The sequence below is a fragment of the Phyllobates terribilis genome, unplaced genomic scaffold (genome assembly GCF_046119375.1).
Source record: "Phyllobates terribilis strain yellow unplaced genomic scaffold, ASM4611937v1 Scaffold_1__5_contigs__length_1240528914, whole genome shotgun sequence".
Lineage (NCBI taxonomy): Eukaryota > Metazoa > Chordata > Amphibia > Anura > Dendrobatidae > Phyllobates > Phyllobates terribilis.
In genome coordinates, this window is record NW_027362761.1 from 1173496618 (window position 1) to 1173518247 (window position 21630).

Below are 21630 nucleotides of genomic sequence, written 5' to 3' on the forward strand. Positions count from 1 at the left end.
GAAACACTGATGCTCAGCCTACAATCAGTGCTGTAAGACCCCAGATCATAAGCTAGTGCCTAGCAATGCCAGAGTCACCAGGGCCAGCTCTGATTGGCGCGATCGACGAGGACATTGATTGCACTAACCCGGTCTGAACTCTCACTGACTGATCTGTGTTTCCTCATTCTGGATTCGAGATATGAGGAGAGTGGTCATGGAGAGAAACCTAATGTGCTGCTTCGTGCTCTGCTGGGACTTGTCATGCCACAGACTTTTTAAAGTCGATGCCATCACTGCTAGTGTTCTTGATTCCTCCTTGATCCATTCATGATCTTTCCGAATCTACCCCAATCCCTCTCTCTGCCCTTCCCTTCCATTTTCCTCCCTCTCCCTCTGCCGTTGAGCTCTGATAGTACTTGATTGCTCGATTTTTGTCAGGTGTTTGCTTTTCTATACGTCCACATCACAGCGATCATTGAAGCTGGACACTGTTCTTCCTACATTTGTCCTCTACTCCTTACACTGGTACGTTTACAATTCAATTATAGTTTCTCCATTTCCCTATCCTCATTCATTCTTTTGAATGTTGGTTTTTCATCCTCATAATACTCGCTACTTCATATTTTGTATTTTTTGTTATTTTATATTTTGGACTTTTTGTTAAATCTTCCAATTTGGTTAATGTATTATTATTTTCTATTCTAGTACACTGATGAAAGTCTAATGTGACCGAAACGTCTTTGCTTATGTGCTACTCTTCCTTTATTACATTTAAAGAAACTATTGAGTCTTTTGAGTGCTAAGTTCTTCTTTATATACTTCTGGCTTTGGACCCTACTTGCGCAGGAACCCTCTCCAGGAGTGCGGTAGTTTATCATATTAAATGATCTATACATTGTCATGGTCGTCAGATCAAGTAAATAGTAAATATACCCCAGTTTGGAAATTGACTTAAAAAGTAAGCTTTAAAAAGCAAATAAATTGATAATTTTCTTACCACATTATGAAGCATTATTAGGCTAGGGTCACACCAGCGTATATTCTCTAACCCGAGAGAATCAGACCAATTATACTAATCACACTGATCAGATTTTAATCAGAGCATGATCTGATTCTTTCGGATGAGGAGAACATGGTGAAAAAAAAAAATTGCCATTCTCCATTTTGTCAGTCCGATATCATCTGAGTGGAGTCCAATGTTTTCCACAGACTCATTGACTTGTATGGCCGAGTGCGATCCAAATATCTGATCAAACTCAGGCACGCTGCGATTTTCTGACATGAGCACAGCCACATAGAAAAACATTGGTCTGAGTGCGATCTGATGGTTTTTTGGATCACACTCAGAAAATACAGCTATGTGCACGAGCCCCTAGGGAGGTGAAAGTCCACGGGTGGGGCATAGTGGTAGGTCTCCTTCAATGTATTGTTTATTTAGAAATAAGACTTAATTCAGACTTTATGCTGCTCTACATTTCAATGAGGGAATTATGGCAAAGTGCTGCCACTCTGTCTCCACCCTTGTCTGCTCCAATGAGACATTCACATACACCCCAAGGGACAGAAACTATGACTTCAATGAACATCAGATAGGCCGGACCTATTGTCCATCAGAGAATTAACCTGCTCGTAAACATACTGACAATTTGGTTGATGCAATCAGCCTAATGGATGCACACTTCTATTTTTGTAGATACTGATTCTTGTTTTGTGGTCTTTGCCACCATTAGACAATTCTCTATGATTTTCCAGACTTGGGAATATCTAGTAACTTGGTCATTGAGCTTAGTTGCCCATACACTTTAGATGAATGTGTTGATTGGCAAGTAGCTATCTGTCCCAAGAGGGGAAAAACTATAAAGGATGCCTATGGGGCTCAAAGATCCCTTAAACCCATATGAAAAGACCAATACTATTAAGGTCCTTTGATATTTAGTGGCTTTGAGAGTTTTGCATTGGGACTTAAGAGCTTCAAGTTAACCCACTGCGCCTCAACTCCCCCATCATGTGCATGTTGAGCCTTAGAGAGAATAAGCCACTGCCAGACATCCCAGACATTTCTCCCTACATTTGACATTAAGGGAGACCCCAATGAACCCCCATAAACATTAAGTAATTGGCTTCCAATGTGGAGAAATTAGGGTTTGGATGATGTCTACTCAATGTATTTGGGTACCTTTTTAATACAGCACCAAAATTGTATGTTTCTAATTCGTGCTTCCCTAGTCCATTGCCTGCTTGTCTTTGACCAACTTGAGGTCATTTATCTGGATTGAGGATCCACTGAACAAACTTCAAATAAATGTCTGATCATTGCCCCATGTATATAGGCCGAGTGATCAGCCTGAAAACAAGTAAATGGGGGCAAATACGCAGATCTAAGCAGAGACCTGCTGCCAACACTAATGAAACAACAACAACGTCCCTAAGACCATTTGTGTGAAAGCCCCTCATGATAATGGATCAATATAAATAAAAACAAACCAGTAATGATCAACTTTCTTAATGGTTGATCAGTGACCATCAGGGGCACAAAATCTGTCCATGTGAAATGGGGCCTCGACAATGTTTTCACAGAATCTATTGAGCCATTTCATAAAAACCATCAGGGTTTATGTATCTGTGCTGATCTTCTGACCTAGATTCTGATATTAATCACCTTTATTAGAACTTTTCTGCATCTACCATTAAATCATATTCCTAATGGTTGTCAGAAGGTGTATTACATGAATTGCATGTAAATTTACATTTTCACATGGCTGCAGAGGAAAAAGACATGAGGGAGAGACAGGACAACCTAATCTTTAAATGGTCTTCCCCAAAATTGCCAGGTTTGGATTACATTGATTAAACTTGTAAGCCCATTAGACATGAGAGGATTGAATTGTAGGACCTTGGTGTAGCAGCCAAGTCAACATTCCATGGTCACTGGATGTAAGCCTTGCAATACACATTATCCTGATAAAATAGATAGATACATATGAAATGTAAAGAGAGATCGATAAATATGATTGATGGATTATATGAAACAAATATATTTATATACATAAAAATGAACAAGATAAAAGATGTATGAAATAAATAGCTATGAGATATATACAGAGAGAGGGGGAGATAGCTACAAGATAAATAGATCACAAAATATAGAAAACATTTTTTTACCAAAACCTCTTTAGATTATTTTTCTTTCGAAATCAGTAAGAAAGTTTAATAAGTCATAATCACAATCTCTTGGTTAATATAAATATCAAAAAACATAAATAAAAAACAATAAAAAAAACACCCCCTCAGAATGATGCATTGAAGTATCAGACAACTATGTACATGGAAGATAACTGTGCGCTGTCATTTACAGTTAATGCTTTAAGAAATTTCTATGCATTTTCTATGAGGATCAACAGCGGCCAGCATGATGTATCTGAGACGACCCCCCTGGGCGATGGGGGAAGGGGACACTCGGAGCCGGGTCAGATGTAGAGAGTGGGATGCAGTCGTGGCCCCGACCCGTTCCGTGCTCAGGGTTGTCGCATGAAAATAGTGGGCTTTGTTTTTGGGAAGAGTGGTATCTCGACTACGCCACCTGTGGTTTCAGGTGACTACCACCAGCGCTGTGGCAGTCCTCTGAGGCGGGTGTCGTGGCAGCTTAGCTGGTACTACTCCCCACAGGCGGAGCAGGCCTCAGGGCAGTGGGAGAGAGAGTAGGGGTTCTGGAGGTTTATGGTGTGTGCAGTGCCGCGCTGGAAGGAATTACAGAGACAAGGGTGCAGTCTTCCAAGCTTTACTCGCGGTAGTGTGGTAGCAGGTGCAAAGCTTCTCACAGCGCGCTGCGGCCACCAGAAAGGGGTTCAGCACACTTTCGGTAGTTCAGGTGCACTTGACATGACCCCCGCACCAGAGTGTTCCTCTCTCTAGCTGTACTTGAACCGCCTTATGTTCCCCACTAAGTCCCGTACGGGTACTGCGATGTCCTTTAAGGGTAGATTGTAGCTCCCGGACCAATTGGGTCCCTTATTGGTAACTTTGGTGTGAAAGTGGCATTAGGCCGGGTCCCTCTGGATAAACGCAGATTAGGTGATACAGGTGGCGACTCCGCTCCGTCCGTATCCCCCTGGGATCCACTTCAGCCTCCAGACTTCTCTGACAGGGACGTGAAGTGCAAAGTCAGATAATCGGGGACCGGTACCCCCTCTTCCGTCAGGGTCTCTCTGGCGGGGCCAGAATAAGGGTAGCAGGTGGCGACTCCGCTCCGTCCACAGCCCCTGAGATCCTTTCGCCTGTGGAGCTTTCCTCCCCTGCTCCCCTCCTGGGCCTACTTGTATGGACTAAGATTTAGAACAGAGTTGGCTGTAACTCAACTCTGCCCCAATCTCCAGTCTCGAGACCGGAGACCTGGAATCGCAGAATCCTAGAACAGCTGCAGCTTGTACTGACTAACCACTCCAGGCAACTGCGACCAAAGACCCGGTTAAAAAAATGGTCTCCAAATTTATATGAATCTATTAAGTGCCTAGCAAATTGCTTCCTCCACCCTCACTCGCTATAAGGTTACCCCCCTACTTCTCCATTCAGGACTGGGGCAGCACATTGTGCTTTAAATGGGAGTAGTGTGGTGTTGGGTGTGTAGTGGGATCCTGTGTGGTGCTCCATCCTTACCTCGGAGAGGGAATACCACACATCGGTCTGAGGTGCAGTACCCCTGTGGCGACTGAACCCTCAGGGGCGCCACATATCTCCTGGGCCTACACTTCGCTGCCGACTCTGGAATAGTTGAGGCTGTTGACACTGAAATTGTTACAAAAATGGCTGTTGAATTGACTGTTTGGGTTGGAGCTGGAGAAGGACCTGAAATAGAGGCCTCTGTTGAGATGTAAAGTGTTCTGCAAATCTGCAGATGGTTCTTCCACAGGGCCTGCAGTAAAACTGCTTATTGCAGGGATGTTCCTCTGGGAAAGTTCATTGACCAACCCCAGAGACATCTGAGTGGTCACTGAGCTGGAGTCAAAGGAGGAGGTCATACTGCTAAAAAAGGCATTTAGACAAGAGTTAGAGTTGATTCCTGGAGGAGATGTGATCTTCCGGTCTTCTGAGGAGACTTCCACTTCTGGAGATGTTAGGATCATCACAGATGGTGTTTCACCATCTTTTGTCCCTAAAACCACACAACCGTCTTCACCTTTAGCTGTGACAGCATCAGTGTTGTTAGACTCTGATCTGCGCTTTCTTTTCCGGCGGAAGTTCCGATTGTCGAACATCTTCTCACATTTAGGATCTAGGGTCCAGTAATTACCTTTGCCTAAACAATGTTGAAAAAAAATAATATAATGTAAGATGAACAATATATACATTTAAAAATGTCAGCTCTAAAACACCAAATATCACCAATATTGTACAAAATATTTTAAAAAATCTATGAAAAAATTATTTTTACTAATACACCAAGTAAACACAATTGCAAAAATTTATTGGAAAATTCCTGTCATTCAAGTGGGCAAGCTAAAAGTTTTGGAAGCATTTTTTGAAGGTTTTTTTTTTTGTTAAAATTCTTGCTCTGAGTTTGGATTGAAAATACTTTTGGTAATATTTTCTGCCTGTTTATTTTTGCTTGTACAATGTTTTATTCATGGCTACACTTTGGCCATTTGAAGGCAAGAACTACACGAATAGGATAGCCTCCGGATCTCGTTGGCCCAGGCTATATGTCAGAACGTATTGCACCAGGGCTTGTCGGTGCTGCCACAGTCGCTGCAACATGTGCAGAGTTGAATTCCACCGGGTAGGCACATCGCATTTTAGCCGGTGAAGTGGCAGGCCCAACGACTTCTGTAGAGATGTAAGTCGCTGAGCTGCGGGATGCGAACGGCGGAAGTGAGCACACAGCGACCGTGCCCTCTGCAGAAGGCCATCTAGTCTGGGATAGTGGGCTAAAAATTGCTGGACAACCAGGTTCAACACGTGAGCCATACAAGGCACGTGTATGACATTGCCCCGGCGAAGGGCCGCACCCAGGTTTGCAGCATTGTCGCACACGGCCTTCCCTGGTTTCAGGTCCAGTGGAGACAACCATTCATGAAATTGGTTCTCCAGAGCTGACCACAACTCCTCAGCTGTGTGACTCACATTTCCCAGACATTTCAATGTAAAAACCGCCTGATGACGTTGAGCCCTACTGCCTGCATAGTAAGGAGGTGTGCAGGATCCCTTCTGCGCAGATAGAAAGCTTGTGGTATGACCAGACAGGCTTTGGGTGCAGGTGGAAGACCGAGAGGAGGTTGAGGAGGCAGAAGCAGTGGAGGAACTTTGAGATAAAGAGGATTGACGCACAACTCGTGGGGACGGCAAGACTTGGACAGCAGCCCCTTGTCCTGCTGTCACCATAGTTACCCAGTGCCCAGTCAGCGACATGTAACGCCCCTGTCCATGCCTACTCGTCCAAGTGTCTGTGGTGAAATGCACCCTGTCACACACAGAGTTTCTCAAAGAAGCGGTGATGTTGTGTGCGACATGCTGGTGGAGCGCAGGCACACCTTAATTTGAGAAGTAGTGCCAACTGGGCATCTGGTACTGGGGCACTGCGACGGACATAAGGTCTCGAAAATCCTCTGTGTCCACCAGGCGGAAAGGCAGCATTTCTGTAGCCAAGAGCTTGCAGATGGTGAAATACAACCTCTTAGCTTTCTCATGGCTAGGAGGAAATGGTCTTTTACTTGTCCACATCTGAGGGACCGAGGGCTGGCTATTGTGCTTAGACAGGGTTGATAAGGGTGTCCCCGGCAAACTGCCGGTCTGTGAGGAAGATGCAGGCGGACATGTTAGGTTGCCTTGATCCAAAGGTGGTGCTATCGATGTCGGACAGCGCTCAACACCAGCTGGTGTTACCACCTCCAAAGAAAATGATGACCTGCCAATCACGCTGGCTGTTGCGGGTAAAGAGGTGGCAGGTCTGCGCCCCAGAACAGGTGTGACTTCTGTCCCCCCAGTCACAGAGGATGAAGAGGCCGCGGATGCACAAGATATGGCAGACGGCGGTTGGCCCGGCCGGCTAGGCCACATTGTAGCACACTGAGCTTCCCACTGCAACTTATGCTTCATGTCCATGTGCCGGTTCATGCATGAAGTACTCAAACTATGTATTTTTTGGCCTCTACTTAGCTTTTGCTGAAAAATGTTACAGATAACACGAGTTGGGTCATCTTTATCGATCTGAAAAAATGCCCAGGCTATGCAAGGCTTGGCACCCATGCGACCTGAAGAGCCACCACGACTTTTGGTGAGAGGCAGAGTTGTGTTTGAGGATGCAGTTGTTGACGTGCTTCCAGTACTACGTCTCTGTCCAGGAAGGCGCAACCTGACCTCGTCGTCACTAGCATCTTCCTCCACCTCCTCTGCTGACCTCATCTCTTGGCTGACTGTGGGTTGACAGTAAGTGGGATCTCCAACCTCATCATCATCACCCTGTGCGTTATCACACCCGTCGTCCTCAGAGCCAACCTGTTCCTGCCCTGACAAAAAACTAAAGTTGTCGCTCCAATCAGGTATTTGAGTCTCATCATCGTCTTCCTCATTGTCTCCACCAACAGGAGTTACAGTTTGGGAATGAGGGTCTACATTATGGTCAGAACCTTCTGCGTCTGGTCCTGGATCCGACTCAAAGATTCTGGGCATCAGTGCAGATCATTTCCTCGTCTGGATTCACAGAAGCGCTGGAGTCGACCTCTGATTCCCAGGCTATAGTATGAGTAAACAGCTCTGCAGACTCAACCATCTGTTCTACCTCATACTCAGACGGGCAGCTGGAGATTTGGGAGCTGTGAGGAAGCAAGTGCGATTGGGGTGACACCTTTGAGGACTGGAGTATTTGTGATGTTGAAGTTGATGTGGAGGAGAGCCCACTTAAAGGAGCACTTGATATCCGTTGAAGCACTTGCTGTTTTTGTGCCTCATCTGGAATTTGTAGCGATTGGCGTGGCCGTAAGAAAGGGATCTTATCACATTGTCCGCTAAAAGAAGTAGACATTTTAGTTTGGCTGGAAGATGGTCTTTCTTCTGCAGATGTTACTGTTGCTTTAACACCTACCCCACGGACACAACCTTTTTTCCCCTTCCCAACACGCCTATTCCCCTTTCCACCAGCAGCAGGCCTTTTTCCACTCATTTTGGTGGTTAACTAATTCACAACTCTGGAGTTGTTTGCACAAAAAAACAATGGATGGGAACCGAGCAGAGCTGAGTGGCCAAACTGTGGTATTAGGCCAAAACTATTGGCTGGGTTAGATGCAGAAAAAAATTATATTCAGTTTGCAAGCTGATCGAGGTCAGTATAGATGGATTAATAGAACAAGTCCCACACACAGCTAGAAGCCCAATATTTTTTCAGAGGTAGATGCAGAAAAAAATATGTTCAGTTTGCAACCTGAATGAGGTCAGTATAGATGGACTAATACAACAAGTCCCACACACAGCTAGAAGCCCAATATTTTTTCAGAGGTAGATGCAGAAAAAAATACATTCAGTTTGCAACCTGATGGAGGTCAGTATAGATGGACTAATAGAATGATGCTATGCCCAAAAGATTTTACTTCACTAGGTGCAGTAAAAAAATTGGTATTCTATACACAGGTGGTATATCTTGCAACACAGGCTACTCCACTGACTAACACTCTGCAATAGGCCAAAAAGGATTAGCTTTGCTAGATTCAGCCAAATGCTGTGAAAAAAACTTGCACAGCACTGGCACAGACCTGCCTGGCAAAAACTGATAGGAACTGATGTAACCTAGTCCTGAAAAGGACTCCAATTACAATTAGTCTTTACTCCCACAATCTATCTATTTAAGAGCACAGACCTGCCTGATAAAAGTCGTAGGAAATGCTGTAACCTAGTCCTTAAAAGGACTGCAATCACAACTATTCCCTACTCCCAAGCTATCTGTAGATTTGTGCGAAAATTGGCTTGAAATTAACAAGGTATAGCGCACACAGCAACAGCGGTGCCGTCTAACGCAGCTGCAGCAATGAGAAAATGGTGGCGACGGGGAAAATGGCTTGGTCTTATAGGGCAAGGACATGTGACATACACTGCCAATGACACATGCCCTTGCTTGTGTGAAAAAAAGCACTTCGCTCCGTGTGTGCGCTGCTGATAGGCTGACAGATTGCACCTCCCCACTGTAAATGCGGGAAAGAGAAAAAAAAATGGAGATCTTCATTGTTCCTGCAGAGATCCATCCACTGCCCCTCCCCCCACCCCGCTGTACACTCAAACTGCGTATTAACATTAATTTTCATCATTACTGAGAAAAAATCCAGTTATTATTTTGGTGCACGAACAGTTATCGAACATAACCTCGAACAGCCGAATTTTTTTCAAATCGTTCGTGTTCGCCGAACGGCTCGAACACCGCCCAAAACAGCTCGAATTTGAGATTGGCGAACAGTTCGAGTAGAACAACGCTCATCTCTACTGATTACTACATTATATTTTACTGTCCCTAAACTAGTCCTATCAGCTAATTTAAATTGGGTTTTTTTTTGTGAGAAAAAACAAATCTAAAAAAAATAATCAACAATCGCATGCCGATCAGTGCTGTGTGTCACTGATAAGCGCTCTACAGCTGTAGAATGCACGCACGAATGTGATTATTTTTTTACTTTTTACTATCTGACACTAACCCTGACTAAATTCAGTAAGAAATACTGTGGTAGACGCTGTTTACTACAGTATATTTTCACTGTTCCTAATCTAGTCCTATCAACTAATCTAAATTTTTTTTTTTGCTTTACTATCTGACACTACCCCTTACACTACAGTGTTTTTTACTGAATAAAGTAAGCGGATTACTATGGTTTATTCTTACTGTGCCTAATCTAGCACTATCAACTAATCTAATTTATTTTTTAGTCAATTTTATTTAAAAAACAAACAACCGGATGCCGATCAATGATGTGCGTCACTGACCAGCGCTCCATGGATGTGGTGCAAAAAAGGGGTTAAAGTTTTGGCCAAAAGCAAGAAGATGCTGATCAGTGGTCTGCATTAACGATCAGCGACTTGGTGGCTGTAGGATGGCCGCACAGATTTAGTGCAATGGGAGGGGGAGAAAAAGCAAGCAGGGAAAAAAACTCCAGAAAAAAACAAGCATGGCTGCCGATCAGTGATTTGCATCAGTGATCAGCGCTTGGCAGCTGCAGGATGCACGTACAAGAAAAAACGGCCAAAAATCGAGCAATCAAGTACTGATCAGTAGTGTTGAGCCACCCCCGTAGTGTTCGAATTCGGTTCGGTTCGTCGAACACCCGTGTGTTCGCCGAACTGTTCGCCGAACTGTTCGCCGAACTGTTCGTCGAACTGTTCGTCGAACACCTTCGAACACCGTTAAAACCAATGGCAGGCAAACAAAAACACATAGAAACACATAGAAAACACCTTCAAAGGTGTCCAAAAGCTGACAAACTGCTCAGAAGACACAACTAACACATGGAAAAGTGACAAGTACATATAGTCATGCGAAAATAAAAGAGGTGGAGGAGTAAAAGGAGGGGGAGACACAGATATAGGCATGTCATGCCCTTCTAAAATCCAAAAAGTGAGAAGCCGAGACGGCCAGTCCGCTCCTGCCCGTGCCACCTCCGTGTCGCCGGGTTTGTGCCAGAGCCGCGGTGAACCCTGACGGCCAGCCCCCCTCTCCCAATACTGGTGCCTGTCCGCTGGTGGGTCGAGAGAGCCCCCCTGTGGTGGAGGCAGCTCTAAGCTTTTTAATTTAAATTGTCCCTCTAATTTGAATGAATACACTTTAAATCCATTTACAAGGATCTATTGGAGGGCAAGTCTCATGCCAGCAGGCGCGTAATTCCAGCTCCAGTAGCGTCCACTAAAGCTGCTGCAGTTAAAAAGCTTTTATAAGGATCGAGCTCGGCTGTCCACCGCAAGGCATCCTAGTGCCAGTCCCAGCCCCTATGCCTTGGGGTGCCTCCTGATGCTCTTCACTAAGTATCCCGTGGTCCCGAAGCATTTCCTTTGAAAAAATTAAGTGTACAAACTACAGGTGGTGTAGCTTGCTTAACAGCCGGGATAATCCGCTGACTAGCAGACACTGCTACTAGGCACAAAGTATTTCCTGGGCTAGATGCAGTTAAAAATTTGTAAGTAGATACTCTCGTTGGATGCTGAGAAAGCATTCCATAGAGTCTCCTGGCACGCCATATATGATTCTCTTAAAAAGCTTGGGGTAGGGGTCTAGGGGACCCTTTTATAGCCAAAATCACGGCCCTGTATCACAATACGTCACCTAGGCTGAAGATAAATGGAACTGTAGCACCGAGGGCTCGGTTGCTACAGACGTATTGCACCTCACCCAGAGGTGTGATATCTCACTCTCAGATAAGGATGGAGTGTGGATCAGGACCCGACACCTGCATGCATTACACCACATTGCCGTGGGGCAGGGCGACCAATATGCCCCTGAGATGGGCACGACAGTCCCTGTCCCTGGCTGGAGTGGGGGGAGGGAACACTGAGGAAGGGGAACCCTGCAGTGCAGGAGCAGGGAGGAAGCCGTTCCTGGGTGCATTGAGAAGGGAGTATAAAAGGTGGACACCATCTTAGTTCAGTGCAGAGAAGTCTGAGCAGAAGTGGCAGGGAGCAAGGGCTCTGCATGAGCTCTGCTCCGGAGGCGAGCCTAGTAACAGAGGCCCAGGCCTGCAAGAGGGAGAAGGAAGGAAGAGGAGCGGAGAAGGCTCCAGGAACGAGGAATGAAGGGATCCCAGGGGTGCGGACGGGCGAGTCGCCACCGCACGCCCGAATCCACCTGCGTGGAGGGGTCAGGCCAAAGGGGGAGACCGGTCCCCGAACTAGTGGAGGCAGGAAACGACCCTCAGCTAGAAACCGGAGGCTCTGACATTTTATGTGGCGCAGCCCCTTGCTCCACCTGCTAGCAAGGCACCACATAGGGTCAGGGAAACTGGCGCCAAGTTTACCAAGAGGAGGCCCGAGGCAGCCGGACAGAAGGGTTGGTAAGAAAGGCCAGACAAAGGACACACAAAGGGGGTCCTGTGAAGTGCTCCAAAGTTATCTGGGAGTTGTCTGAGCCCCTCACCTGGTGAGCACAGTACGACGTGGGCAGCCGTTACCTGCAGACGTGGTCTGGATAATAAGAACTGTGAGTAAAGGCCCTGAACTGCATCACTGACTCCGTGTCATTACTGCTGCTGCCCTGCACCATCACCCCCATCCTCCGCATACACTGCCCTGAGGCTATACTCCTCCCGTGGGGAGTTATGCTACGCTCTGCTGCACCCACAACACCAGCCTTAGCGGTCTGCCCTGTAGCGGCGGTTCACTCTGACCGCAATCCACGGGTGGCGTAGTCGGACATTTAAACATCAAAACCACATAAATAGTTCCGCCACTGGTTTGACCGCCCTGAGCCACGGAACCGGATCGCCGCCACGAAGACTACAACCACCAGCATCCACCAAAAAGGGTCCGGCTCCGGGTGTCCCAAGGCCCAGGGGGTGCGTCAGAGCATTTTCATCACCTTTCACAATCACCAATGGGACAAGGCAGGGATGTCCTCTGTCCCCTCTCTTATACATCCTAGTGACGGAGCACCTGCTCTCATCAATTCGCCATAACCCCAATATTAGGTGGATTGAGGTGGGAGGCACCGAGTACAAGTGCTCTCTATTTGCTGATGATGTCCTAGTATATATCACTCAATCACATATATCCATCCCTGCTGTTATGGCTGAAATAGATCACTTTGTTACATGGTCAAATTTTAAAATCAATGCAGCGAAGTCTGAGGCCCTCGATGTCTCCCTCCCTAAATCCATATAGGATTCCATCCAGTCCAACTTTCCCTTTGCCTGGCCCTCACAGGGTATCAAATACTTAGGAATTCCTATTCATAGAGACCTCTCCCATCTATGTTATCTTAATTTTGGGCCCTTTATTGAACAATTCCATACAGACCACGGTTGGCAAGTTAGAACTGTAAGATTCACTACGTGAACCACTGGTGTTTTGTGGAAAAGCACATGTACACCGCGTTCCAAATTATTATGCAAAAAGTGTTTAGGAGTGATAAGGGAAGAATTTGTTTGTTTGTCAGTTAAACTCATTGATGGTGATGTGTGTCAGGGCTCTTTATATCACTGTAAGTAATTGCAGACACCTGTGCTAATTAGTTTGGCAGGTGTGTCCAATGAAAGGCAAGACTACTTAAGAAGGCTCTCTCACATTATTAAGCAGCCTACATTTTCTGCCAAAATGGGAAAGAAAAAGGATGTGTCGGCTGCTGAGAAGCAACAAATTGTGGAGTGTTTAGGTCAAGGCATGACTACAATCAACATTGTGCGATGATCAGGATGAAGTGTCTTGGCAATCAAGAAGTATGTAGCTGATTCACAGTACACACGTGTGCGTGCTGATAAGGGCAAATTGAGGACTCTTTCCTACAGGCAATTACGTCAGGTTGAAAGAGCAGCGGCAAAAAAGCCTTGTCATAGCAGCAGACAAGTTTTTGAAGCTGCTTGTGCCTCCAACGTCCCCCGAACAACAAGATGCAGGGTCCTTCAGAGGTTTGCAGCTGTGCATACGCCATCCTGTCGACCTCCTCTATCCACTTCACACAAGCAGAAACTGCTCCAGTGGGCCAAACATTACATGAAGACTGATTTCAAAACTGTTTTGTTCACGGATGAGTCCAGATGAATGGAGTGGAGGATGGCTGGTTGATGGACACCCCACGCAAACACGGCTACAGCGCCAACAAGGAGGAGGTGGAGTAATGTTTTGGGCTGGAATCATGGGGAGAGAGATTGTCGGCCCCTTTAGGATCCCTGAAGGCGCTAAAGATGAACTCCATAATGTATGTGGATTTTCTCAAACAGCACTTCCTGCCATGGTTCAAGAAGAAGAACCGTGTATTTCACAGCAAGATCATTTTTCTGCATGATAATGCACCATCTCATGCTGCACATAAAACATCTGCATCTCTGGCTGATATGGGCATAAAAGGGGACAAACTTATGGTGTGACCCCCATGCTCCCCTGACCTCTACCCCATTCAGAACCTTTGGAGCATCATTAAAAGGAGTGTCTATGATGGCGGGAGGCAGTTCACATCTAAGCAACAGCTCTGGGAGGGTATTCTGTCCTCATGCAAAACAATTGAAGCAGAAACCATCCAAAACCTGACAAATTCAATGGACGAGAGAGTTCAGAAGCTCCTTTCGAACAAGGGGTCCTATGTGAAAATGTAACATCACCTAGAATAAAGTTTTGAGTTGAAAACTGTTTGATTTCAGTTTCTAACAACCTGCTAATGCTTATAATTTCAAAAATGACCATTTTTTTGGTCTTTATTAAAATGAAAAGGTTGATCGAAAAGTTTGGGGGATCTAAGAGTGTGGCAACCCAGTAGTCATGATTACTTCGAATTCTGACAATATGAGGGTCATGCTGCAGGTAGTGCAGCAAGAAGGCACTTGTGTCTTGCGCATCTCGGAGCCCCAAAATTATTTTCCGGGCTAGATGCAGCTAAAAATTATTTTTAATTTTAAATCTGGTGAAGCTTATTATAGATGGCCTAATAGGATCAGTGCTGCACACTGCTACAAAGCCCAAATTATTTTCCAGTCAAGATACAGATAAACATGATTAGTAATTTGAAAGCTTAAAACGGTTGGTAGGGTGATTTTAACCAATCATCAAGCTTTTACTCTCCCCAGGATGACACAGGGGTAGAAAAGTCGTTTCGGATCCATGATTTGTTCATCTTTATGAACGGGAGTCTGTCTACATTATCAGTGGAGAGCCGCGTGCGCTTATCTGTCAGCACACCACCAGCAGCGCTGAACACACGTTCAGACAGAACGCTGGCTGCGGGGCATGACAAGATCTCCAAGGCGTAAGTGGCTAGCTCCGGCCATTTATCCAGATTGGAAGCCCAAAAAGAGCAAGGGTCCAGTGACACAGTCGTGGCTTCAATGTTTACTTGGAGATACTCCTGTACCATCGTCTCTAGGCGTTGACTATGTGTCACACTTCTTGTCTCCTGTGGCCTTGCAAAGGATGGGCTAAAAAAGTGGTGAAATGATTCCGCAAAATTGATGTTACCAGCAGATACTGTTGTTCTGTTACGGTTTGAGTGCTGAACACTTGACGGTCCCACGGTTGGCAAGTTGGAACTGTGAGATTCACTACGTGCACCACTGGTATTTTGTGGAAAAGCACATGTAAGATTCTGCAACAGTCTCTGCTGATACTCCTGCATGCGTGCATCCCTTTCTATGGCAGGAATAATTTCTGCAAATTTACTTTTGTACCGGGGATCTAACAGTGTGGCAACCCAGTAGTCAGGATTATTTCTAATTCTCACAATTCGAGGGTCATGTTGCAGGTAGTGCAGCAAGAAGGCACTCATGTGTGTTGCGCATCCAGGAGCACCAAGTCCCTGTTGTGTTGGTGGCGAGGTAACAATCATGCTTCCTTCCTCTGTCCTCTCCCCCCAACCTCGCACAACAGAAATGTGATCAAGGTCTCCCTCATCTGATGAGTCTTCCATCAGTTCGTCCTCCACTTCTTCCTGGGCTCCTGCACCTTCCTCACTAGTTTGGCTGCTACCATGCGCCCTGGTAAAATCATCTCCCCCACCCTCACATGCCTGCCGCCTTGGTGCTGCCGACCGTCTGGACCTTGCAGATGTTAGCCCTTCCGCATACACCTCCTCCTCCTACTTCCTCCACCTCCTCTTGTGCCACCACCTGACTCCGAATTCTGTTTAACATGTGCTCCAGCATGTAAATCACCGGAATAGTCATGCTGATAATGGCATCGTCAGCACTAAACATCTTCGTCGCCATTTCAAAACTGTGCAGAAGGGTGCATAGGTCCCTGATCTGAGACCACTCCTCCAGCGTGATTTGCCCCACCTCTGAATCTCGTTGGCCCAGGCTATGCGTCAGAACGTATTGCACCAGGGCTTGTCGGTGCTGCCACAGTCGCTGCAACATGTGCAGAGTTGAATTCCACCGGGTAGGCACATCGCATTTTAGCCGGTGAAGTGGCAGGCCCAACGACTTCTGTAGAGATGTAAGTCGCTGAGCTGCGGGATGCGAACGGCGGAAGTGAGCACATAGCGACTGTGCCCTCTGCAGAAGGCCATCTAGTCTGGGATAGTGGGCTAAAAATTGCTGGACAACCAGGTTCAACACGTGAGCCATACAAGGCACGTGTGTGACATTGCCCCGGCGAAGGGCCGCACCCAGGTTTGCAGCATTGTCGCACACGGCCTTCCCTGGTTTCAGGTCCAGTGGAGACAACCATTCATGAAATTGGTTCTCCAGAGCTGACCACAACTCCTCAGCTGTGTGACTCACATTTCCCAGACATTTCAATGTAAAAACCGCCTGATGACGTTGAGCCCTACTGCCAGCATAGTAAGGAGGTGTGCAGGATCCCTTCTGCGCAGTTAGAAAGCTTGTGGCATGACCAGACAGGCTTTGGGTGCAGGTGGAAGACCGAGAGGAGGTTGAGGAGGCAGAAGCAGTGGAGGAAAAATGACATAAAGAGGATTGACGCACAACTCGTGGGGACGGCAAGACTTGGACAGCAGCCCCTTGTCCTGCTGTCACCATAGTTACCCAGTGCCCAGTCAGCGACATGTAACGCCCCTGTCCATGCCTACTCGTCCAAGTGTCTGTGGTGAAATGCACCCTGTCACACACAGAGTTTCTCAAAGAAGCGGTGATGTTGTGTGCGACATGCTGGTGGAGCGCAGGCACACCTTTCTTTGAGAAGTAGTGCCGACTGGGCATCTGGTACTGGGGCACTGCGACGGACATAAGGTCTCGAAAATCCTCTGTGTCCACCAGGCGGAAAGGCAGCATTTCTGTAGCCAAGAGCTTGCAGATGGTGAAATTCAACCTCTTAGCTTTCTCATGGCTAGGAGGAAATGGTCTTTTACTTGTCCACATCTGAGGGACCGAGGGCTGGCTATTGTGCTTAGACGGGGTTGATAAGGGTGTCCCCGGCAAACTGCCGGTCTGTGAGGAAGATGCAGGCGGACATGTTAGGTTGCCTTGATCCAAAGGTGGTGCTATCGATGTCGGACAGCGCTCAAGACCAGCTGGTGTTACCACCTCCAAAGAAAATGATGACCTGCCAATCACGCTGGCTGTTGCGGGTAAAGAGGTGGCAGGTCTGCGCCCCAAAACAGGTGTGACTGCTGTCCCCCCAGTCACAGAGGATGAAGAGGCCGCGGATGCACAAGATATGGCAGACGGTGGTTGGCCCGGCCGGCTAGACCGCATTGTAGCACACTGAGCTTCCCACTGCAACTTATGCTTCATGTCCATGTGCCGGTTCATGCATGAAGTACTCAAACTATGTATTTTTTGGCCTCTACTTAGCTTTTGCTGACAAATGTTACAGATAACACGAGTTGGATCATCTTTATCGATCTGAAAAAATGCCCAGGCTATGCAAGGCTTAGCACCCATGCGACCTGAAGAGCCACCACGACTTGTGGTGAGAGGCAGAGTTGTGTTTGAGGATGCAGTTGTTGACGTGCTTCCAGTACTACGTCTCTGTCCAGGAAGGCGCAACCTGACCTCGTCGTCACTAGCATCTTCCTCCACCTCCTCTGCTGACCTCATCTCTTGGCTGACTGTGGGTTGACAGTAAGTGGGATCTCCGACCTCATCATCATCACCCTGTGCGTTATCACACCCGTCGTCCTCAGAGCCAACCTGTTCCTGCCCTGACAAAAAACTAAAGTTGTCGCTCCAATCAGGTATTTGAGTCTTATCATCGTCTTCCTCATTGTCTCCACCAACAGGAGTTACAGTTTGGGAATGAGGGTATACATTATGGTCAGAACCTTCTGCGTCTGGTCCTGGATCCAACTCATAAAGATTCTGGGCATCAGTGCAGATCATTTCCTCGTCTGGATTCACAGAAGCGCTGGAGTCGACCTCTGATTCCCAGGCTATAGTATGAGTAAACAGCTCTGCAGACTCAACCATCTGTTCTACCTCATACTCAGACGGGCAGCTGGAGATTTGGGAGCTGTGAGGAAGCAAGTGCGATTTGGGTGACACCTTTGAGGACTGGAGTATTTGTGATGTTGAAGTTGATGTGGAGGAGAGCCCACTTAAAGGAGCACTTGATATCCGTTGAAGCACCTGCTGTTTTTGTGCCTCATCTGGAATTTGTAGCGATTGGCGTGGCCGTAAGAAAGGGATCTTATCACATTGTCCGCTAAAAGAAGTAGACATTTTAGTTTGGCTGGAAGATGGTCTTTCTTCTGCAGATGTTACTGTTGCTTTAACACCTACCCCACGGACACAACCTTTTTTCCCCTTCCCAACACGCCTATTCCCCTTTCCACCAGCAGCAGGCCTTTTTCCACTCATTTTGGTGGTTAACTAATTCACAACTCTGGAGTTGTTTGCACAAAAAAACAATGGATGGTAACCGAGCAGAGCTGAGTGGCCAAACTGTGTTATTAGGCCAAAACTATTGGCTGGGTTAGATGCAGAAAAAAATTATTTTTAATTTGCAACCTGATGGAGGTCAGTATAGATGGACTAATAGACCAAGTCCCACACACCGCTAGAAGCCCAAATATTTTTTCAGAGCTAGATGCAGAAAAAAATTATATTCAATTTGCAACCTGCTGGAGGTCAGTATAGAAGGACTAATAGAACAAGTCCCACACACTGCTAGAAGCCCAAATATTTTTTCAGAGCTAAATGAAGAAAAAAATTATTTTTAATTTGCAACCTGATGGAGGTCAGTATAGATGGACTAATAGAATGATGCTATGCCCAAAAGATTTTACTTCACTAGGTGCAGTAAAAAAATTGGTATTCTATACACAGGTGGTATATCTTGCAACACAGATAGGCTACTCCACTGACTAACACTCTGCAATAGGCCAAAAAGGATTAGCTTTGCTAGATTCAGCCAAATGCTGTGAAAAAAACTTGCACAGCACTGGCACAGACCTGCCTGGCAAAAACTGATAGGAACTGTTGTAACCTAGTCCTGAAAAGGACTGCAATTACAATTAGTCTTTACTCCCACAATCTATCTATTTAAGAGCACAGACCTGCCTGATAAAAGTCGTAGGAAATGCTGTAACCTAGTCCTTAAAAGGACTGCAATCACAACTATTCCCTACTCCCAAGCTATCTGTATATTTGTGCGAAAATTGGCTTGAAATTAACAAGGTATAGCGCACACAGCAACAGCGGTGCCGTCTAACACGCAGCTGCAGCAGTGAGAAAATGGTGGCGACGGGGAAAATGGCTTGGTCTTATAGGGCAAGGACATGTGACATACACTGCCAATCACACATGCCCTTGCTTGTGTGAAAAAAAGCACTTCGCTCCGTGTGTGCGCTGCTGATAGGCTGACAGATTGCACCTCCCCACTGCAAATGCGGGAAAGAGAAAAAAAAATGGAGATCTTCATTGTTCCTGCAGAGATCCATCCCCTGCCCCTCCCCCCGCCCCGCTGTATACTCAAACTGCGTATTAACATTAATTTTCATCATTACTGAGAAAAAATCCAGTTATGATTTTGGTGCACGAACAGTTATCGAACATAACCTCGAACAGCCGAATTTTTCTCAAATTGTTCGTGTTCGCCGACCGGCTCGAACACCGCCCAAAACAGCTCGAATTTGAGATTGGCAAACAGTTCGAGTAGAACAACGCTCATCTCTACTGATCAGCATTTGGTGGCAAAAGGGATTAAGGAGAAGAGGTTGAAAAGAGGAAGTAAGTAGAGGGGGATCATCGTGTATTAGTAATAATTAAGGAGCTGGAATAGGTCAGAATAGGATCAGGAACGTCGTCTTTCTTCTTATAGGAACAGCAGCAACATTAGCAAAAGTGACGGAACGTCCAAGGTCGGGAAAGGGTTAATAGAGGTTTGTTCTTTGCAGGATAGGGTGAAGGGTTTTTTTGGTGCCAGTTGGGAGTACATACATTTTTTAATTGCATTTAATTCCAATTTTTGAGAAGCAGAATGAACAAGCAAAAGACAATTCAAGAATTGACTATAATTTTTTTCCCGCCATTTTGCATTCTTTACTGTGCTTAATAAGACAACATTATTATTTAGGTCAGTACGATAACAACCCCCGAGTTATTTCTTAGTGTGCAAAAATAGCATATTTTAAAAATAAGACGCTGATTTACAAAACAAGTAAGCTATAGTGATGAGCAAGCGCTAAAATGCTCAGGTGCTCGTTGCTCGGGTCGAGCAAATCACAATGCTCGGGTACTCGACCAACGAGCCTAATGTAAGTCAATGGGAAACTCTAGCATTTTTCCAGCAACCCACCCCTGAGGTCTGGAGAGGGCCTATAAATTGGTCAAATCTATGAAAACAGTGCGCAAATCATATGGTAACAGCATGGGGAAGACCCCTGGAATCATTTCTGACTTCCAGGTTACTGCTGTGAATAATGTTGTCAGAGTATTACGCCACTTTTATGGACTGACAATAAAACATACAAAAATGAAGCCAAAATGGATTTTCCTGGGAAAAATGCTAAGGAACATCTTTTTCAGGGTAATGACTTGTATATAAGGCAAAATAAATAAGCAAAAACAAAAATGCTCCTCCACACATTGAGCCTTGTTCACACGTAGAGTTTTTGATGCGTTTTTGCACTTTTGCATTGCTTTCAACAGTGAAAAATACATTCACCGGTAAATGTCATTTACTACCTTATCTGGCCTTGTGGTGTGTTAGACATTATCAGAACCATTCTGTTTCATTTATGAAGGAGGGACTGTGAAAGTCACAAAGCCTTTCCATCAGGCAGCCTTTACTATTGTTAAAGGGCCAGCAGTCGACCCTCACTATTGTTATAGGGCCATAAGCTGGCTATGCTTTGTAATTCCCATTATTAAGACGTGGGTCCCCTATACTGTTGCAGCTACCAAAAATTTGGCTGCACTCCAAACCCCTTTGAATAGACATACAGGAGGTCCTAATTCAAAAAAATTGTTACCATTATTACGGAGTGGTTCTCCTATACTGGTAATGTCCATGCACTAAACGCATGGGCTGAAAAACATTTACCCCTGGGGGGTATACATCAACTTACTGTATAACATACAGAATGTTAGAGGTAGGCCTCTAAAAAGAAATTCCTCCAGGCCTCATAAACACCCTTAAAAAAAATTATGTTGGTGTTGCATCATGGTCACCCTGGTTATATGGTGGTGGTGGAGGAGGAGGAGAAGGAGGAGGACAACAGAAAATAGACAAAATCAGGAAGACTATACCCATGTCTGAGTGTGTTGATGTTCATGGGCCTGTACTAGGCCCAATGTTATTTAATATCTTTATTAACGACATAGTCAACGGGATAAATAGTAAAATATCAATATTTGCAGATGACACAAAGTTATGTAAAACAATTAATACAAAAGAGGACAGTGCAGACATACAGAGGGATTTGGATAAGCTGGGTAGGTGGAGCATTAAATGGCAAATGAGGTTTAATGAGGAGAAATGTAAGGTCATACATATGGGAAGGAAAAATGGAAGTCACCAGTACTCACTGAATGGGAAATCATTGGGAAATTCAGAGATGGAGACGGACTTGGGCATCTTGATTGATAG

At 45.8% G+C, this 21630-nt stretch overlaps 1 pseudogene; it reads right to left on the reverse strand.

Moving 5' to 3' along the window:
- Positions 1-4721: 4721 nt before the first annotated feature.
- LOC141173107 (forkhead box protein I1c-like) overlaps positions 4722-21630 on the reverse strand; it is a 37353-nt pseudogene continuing 20444 nt past the window's right edge.